Consider the following 6,286-nt stretch of genomic DNA (forward strand, 5'->3'; position numbering starts at 1 on the left):
CTCCTGAAGGCCCGGTAGCTTCTAAGTTTTCCTGCCTTTTGGACAGAATTTGGCACCGTCTTCCGGTATTTAGCAGACCCTTGGGCCCAGGAGTTTCACTGGTACACACCTAGCCAAGAGGAGGCTTGCGTATGTTCTCGAGGTAGTTCAAGGTGTTTGTGATTGTTTGACATCAGAAAATGTTAGAAGCAACCTAAATCCATAGGGCAGCGATTCAATAAGCAATGACACATCTTGTTTGTTTGTTTGTTTTCATGTCACCAGTTTTTAATGGGCTTTTCCTTTACAAAAACACCTGACCATCATGCCACGCGGCCAGCACTGGATGCAATCCTGGGCCACAGTCTGCACACTCCTCTGCAGCTGGTCCTGTGGTGGCAGAGCCTTTCATTTCCCCTTTATTGTTTACTAGGGCCCCTGCATTATCTTCGAAATAAAGAAACACGCCATCTTTTCTGCGGTGTGACTCTCGTCCTCGAATTACCGGCGCTGGATGCACCTTCTTTCTGAGCTCTGGTTTGCCTTCTTTGACTGTGGCATCACCATGTCACCCACACTGGCAGCCGGAAGCCTGTTCCGTCGTCCCTTCATCCCCAAATATACAGATTTTTGGCTCCTGTGTGGTCAGCACAGGTGATCACGGCTCCGACCGGAAGACCCAGGGAAATCCAGAATTTCGCCCCGGAGGACCCGCCACGTCCTCTCTTCGCGACATCTTGGGCCCCCGAAAAGGATCGCGATGACACATCTTATCGTCAATGGCACATGATGGTGACCCCAGGACGAGAGAGGCCTGTAGGCCCCAGTGAGGAAATGTTGTCAACACCGAACGTTAAGCGAAGGAGCCATGGGCAGAGCGGCTCACACAGGAGGATCCTGTTTTTGTGCAAAACCCCAGGCTGCTGCTTTGGTCCTTACAACGGCTTGGGAGACGGCACAGCGCAGGTTGCAAGCTGGGTTCTTGGCCTTTGATCACGTTCTAGGGAACCTGAAACGCTCGTTTTCAGCAAAGTGCTCCAGTTTCAGCCTTATTTCAGAGGAGGGGATGCTCACGGCCTCTTTGTGTTTTGGGGACAGTGGGGTAGACGGGGAGGTGGAATAGAAGCGTGTCCTCAGTTTAGGCATTTCGGTGCCATTTAAAATGTTTACCGAGTGTATTCATGTATAATTAAATACATACATACAAGTTTGTCATCTGCTGTGAATTTGACTGCTACTTTCTGAAACCAACGTTTTGGGTTCAGAAAAAAAGAATTTGTAAACATCTGTGAAGTCCCTATTTTTTTAAAACATATTTTTATTGATTTCAGAGAGGAAGGGAGAGGGAGAAAGAGTTAGAAACATCAACGATGAGAGAGAATCATGGATCGGCTGTCTCCTGCATGCCCTCTACTGGGGATCAAGCTCGAAACCCGGCATGTGTCCTGGGAAATGGAACCCAGGACCTCCTGGGTCACAGGTCGATGCTCAACCACTGAGCCACGCCGGCCGGGCTCTATATATTTTAAAAGTAAGTTGGGAGATGGGGAACTCATCTACATTGTCTGTTGATGATAAGAAGGAAATACACGTGACACACAGTTCGCACTTCCCCTGCCTGCCACTGGCTGTAAGCCTTCAAGGTGTGAGCCCTAAGAGTTGCGGGCCAGGTAGAAGGCAGGAGCAATCGGGGTGACGCTCTGTCTGCTGTTTAATTAAACTGTAATATGAAGCAAAACAAATTAAACATCGGCGCTACTGCAAGTGCCACCGAGTGTGGACAGGGATGCTTTAACGTGATGGCTTCCCGAGGATATTTTAAGTGGACAAAGGGAAAATGTGCCAACCTCGCCGCTCACGTCCTTCCTTGAAAGCACTCCTGTGCGGCACCCGTGGAAGCAGTGCTGTCGGAGGCGGAGAGGGTTTAATCAAGAGCAGAGAAGCCAGAGGGGGCAAAAGGAAGGAAACGTAAAGGCCGCTCTCAGCGGGCTCCCGGGCCTTATATTTCAGTCCGTTATAAAAGTGTCTGTAATGCGTTATATTCATGTGTTAAACATTTAAAGTAGAGAATATATTTTGTTACCTTCCCTTGGTTTCAGTCAACAAAAACATGTGGCCTTATGAGTGAATCTAACTGTCCGTACAACGCCTTGACCTACTTTCCTCTCCGCCTGCTGGCAAGGACCCATCGGGCTGGTGTTTGTCTTGGTTCTGATATCCAGCACTTGCCCCTGGTACCCACTAGGGGTCATGCTGTCTCCACGGGGAAGTGCCGAGTGGGCGGGGGCGTTGCTACTGTGGTGGGTGCAGGAAGATGCCTTTGCACTGCGTTCCTCCACGTTACTGTCTAGAGCAGTTCCCAACCATTTTCGGCCACGCCCCCCAAGCACCTCTAACATCCTGATGCCCACCCCCCTGTAACATACAATTCTTATTCAAAAAGTGAGCTCCTATTCACACGGAGGAAGCCTAAAAGGCCATGAACTTGGTCTAAACAAGCTTCCAGAGAACATGGCATCCACAAAAGAGAAAAATAAAAGAACGAAAAGACAGTTGAAATACTGAGGAAGACATCACTAAGAAAGTGTTAAAAAATAATCTATAATTATAAAAGCCTAAGTGACCGTTCGACCTGTCGACTGAACAGCTGGTCGACCAGTCGCTATGACGTGCACTGACCACCAGGGGGCGGACGTTCAATGCCTGGTGATCAGTGTGCTCCCACAGCCAACCTCCCGCTAACCACCCGTGGTTCCTTCCCCCGGCTGGCCGGCCCTGATTGGCCTTGATTGGGACTGGGTGAGATGGGCCCCCATTGGCCCTGATCACTGGCTGGGCACCCCAGGGGCATTAGCACTTCCCATGCGGTGACCACCACTCAGCCGGGCAGCCGGTTGATACGAATACGGACCCGGCGCTGTGTGTGCGGCTGACTTACAGGAGGCGAAGCTGGTTGACGGGCTTGCACGGTCCCTAAATGTGTGGCAACTCTTGCCCGAAATCGGGTGGCACTCAGAATGGAGGACACTGTGAAACAGGAATAGCAGCAGCGATGGGCACAATATTTCCGTCTCGTTACAGTTTACAAACTCCTTTCGCAGGCAGTGTTTTAACAGCTGGCCCTCCAGTGGCGTTCACTGAGCGGGAACCCGGTGTGAAGACACCTTGCAAGGGGCCCGATGAACCCCCGGGTCCACTTGGGGTCCCCGACCGACCTGGTGACAATAGCGGAAGCAGTTCTCCAGCTTTGATAGGAACAAAAGGGTGCGGAGACCAGCAGGACCCGTTCTCTGGACGCACAGCTTACAGTTTACCGAACAGTTCACTTAAAGTTAAGTGCATGGAGCACACACGCCAGTTACAGTAAAGTGACGGGTGGGGGTGGGGGTCAACGCCAATCCCTCTCCACAAGGACCCAGCAAGACGGCTAGGAGACGAGCTCTGGCCAGCTTGCCCCTGCGCTGGCCCCTCCTTCCCTGCTTGCTGATCCTCTGTGTCTACCCTGGTCCTGCGTCCCCGGCAAGTCCCCCGCGTGGATCGGGGAGACGCAGAGAAGACAGAGGGACCTCGGAGGCTCTGGTGGGAGCTGCTCAGAGTCCAGGGCAGGCGCTCAGCCTTCACGGTCAGGTCGTTACAGCGCCAGTGGGGGCTCCTCCTCACTGGCCTGGGCACATGTTCATGCGGGACGACAGGCCACTCCACAGACTCTCTCTGCTGGAAACCTGGTGACCGAGGCTTCACAGCTCAACCCCCCCAACCCACGTCACGGAGACCGCTTCCTACCGCGCATACGGCATCCCCCACCGCCAGGCGCCGCCACAGGAATGTCAGCAGGCCCCAAGCCAGGGCCTTCTGCGCCATCACTGCGACTAGCTGAAGCCTGAGCGTTTCCCGGTCACACAAGAGTCCCATTCTGTTTTCCTACAAAAATAGCCTGTATGCGTGGGCCCCTGGCCACAGCGGGCCCCTGACCACTCAGTGTCTTCAGGGAATTTCTTTTTAATTGAGGAAGACCTGGCCCATGCTGGCATTGCCCTTCAATAAAAACAGTAGCAAGGGGCTGGGACTTGTCGCTTTATGCATTTAGGAAACTTGCTCGAATAATCTGATTTTTAGGAAGAGAGAGTTTTAGGTCATCGTGTCTTAGTTGCTTTATTTTTCAGTCAAAGTGCAGAGGCAAGTCTTGTGTTTGAGAGCGAAGAGCATTGTTGAGAGCAAGGATGCCGCAGGACGCCATGGGTTACTATGTTGGGGTCTCCTCCGCCTGTGGGCAGGGCTGGCCCTGAGCGGCTCTCAGAGTTCTCGGGGTCCCAGCTCAGGATGAGATCGGGCGAGTGTGCCTGCTGCTGGGACGAGCTTAGCTCTTGACCGGAAACCCGGAGACGAGGGTTCTAGTCTTAAGTCTTCCATTAACCCACCTGGACACGCACATCATTCGTGTGACAAAACATGCGTCTGTGCGTGAAACGGCGGCGCTAACCTCCAAGCCGTCAGCCTGACAGCCACGGGCACGATCTCCGATCTCCCTCCGTCGCGTTTCTCGGTTTAGTTACGATGTGAGCCAGGTCTAGACTGTGCTTTGCTGTGGTCAACGGGCTGTTTTCAACTACTCTTTGGTGTGATGATGGTAGTAGTATATGCTTATTAGAGGATACTGGGGAAAGAAAACATTAAGAAAATATCAAATATTACCTGTAATCGCACCATAAGATACAACTATTATGAACATTTCAGTGTATTTCATTCTACTATTTTATCTCTCTCTCTCTCTCTCTAGCTATCTCTATACCTATATCTATCTCTATACCTATATTTGGGTAGATCATCCTGTATAAACAGTTTTGTGTTCTTTTTTCACTTAACATATTAGGAACATTTTCCTGTACACTAACCGTTCTGCAAGATCATGATTTTTATGGAGGGCATAATATATGTTGATGCCATTATTTATTTAACCACCTCGATTGCCGTAAATGCAGTCTCTGATTTTTGCCGTTACAAATAGTGCTGACGTGAAATTCTTGATTCACCACCAAATGCGTCCCCCGTCCAGCCTCCCCCGCCAGCAAACGCCACCATCATTACGCAGCTGCTCAGACCAGAGCCACTGAGAGTGCCTCCCTAAGAGCCAGCCCCACTTCCCGCCCGCACAGCCACCGCTGGTCCTAGCTCCCAGCCCCACTTCCCACTAACACAGCCACCGCTGGTCCTAGCTCCCAGCCCCACTTCCCACCAGCACAGCCACCGCTGGTCCTAGCTCCCAGCCCCACTTCCCACTAACACAGCCACCGCTGGTCCTAGCTCCCAGCCCCACTTCCCACCAGCACAGCCACCGCTGGTCCTAGCTCCCAGCCCCACTTCCCACCAACACAGCCACCGCTGGTCCTAGCTCCCAGCCCCACTTCCCACTAACACAGCCACCGCTGGTCCTAGCTCCCAGCCCCACTTCCCACTAACACAGCCACCGCTGGTCCTAGCTCCCAGCCCCACTTCCCACTAACACAGCCACCGCTGGTCCTAGCTCCCATCCCCACTTCCCACTAACACAGCCACCGCTGGTCCTAGCTCCCAGCCCCACTTCCCACCAGCACAGCCACCGCTGGTCCTAGCTCCCAGCCCCACTTCCCACTAACACAGCCACCACTGGTCCTAGCTCCCAGCCCCACTTCCCACTAACACAGCCACCGCTGGTCCTAGCTCCCAGCCCCACTTCCCACCAGCACAGCCACCACTGGTCCTAGCTCCCAGCCCCACTTCCCACTAACACAGCCACCACTGGTCCTAGCTCCCAGCCCCACTTCCCACCAGCACAGCCACCACTGGTCCTAGCTCCCAGCCCCACTTCCCACTAACACAGCCACCGCTGGTCCTAGCTCCCAGCCCCACTTCCCACTAACACAGCCACCGCTGGTCCTAGCTCCCAGCCCCACTTCCCACTAACACAGCCACCACTGGTCCTAGCTCCCAGCCCCACTTCCCACTAACACAGCCACCGCTGGTCCTAGCTCCCAGCCCCACTTCCCACTAACACAGCCACCGCTGGTCCTAGCTCCCAGCCCCACTTCCCACCAGCACAGCCACCGCTGGTCCTAGCTCCCAGCCCCACTTCCCACTAACACAGCCACCACTGGTCCTAGCTCCCAGCCCCACTTCCCACTAACACAGCCACCGCTGGTCCTAGCTCCCAGCCCCACTTCCCACTAACACAGCCACCGCTGGTCCTAGCTCCTAGCCCCACTTCCCACCAGCACAGCCACCACTGGTCCTACCTCCCAGCCCCACTTCCCACTAACACAGCCACCGCTGG

At 53.8% G+C, this 6,286-nt stretch overlaps 1 pseudogene; it reads right to left on the minus strand.

Moving 5' to 3' along the window:
• Window positions 1-302: 302 nt before the first annotated feature.
• LOC132239101 (large ribosomal subunit protein uL14-like) lies at window positions 303-3,840 on the minus strand (annotated as a pseudogene).
• Window positions 3,841-6,286: the final 2,446 nt, after the last annotated feature.

This window comes from Myotis daubentonii, chromosome 8, assembly GCF_963259705.1.
Source record: "Myotis daubentonii chromosome 8, mMyoDau2.1, whole genome shotgun sequence".
In the NCBI taxonomy this organism is placed as follows: Eukaryota; Metazoa; Chordata; class Mammalia; order Chiroptera; family Vespertilionidae; genus Myotis; species Myotis daubentonii.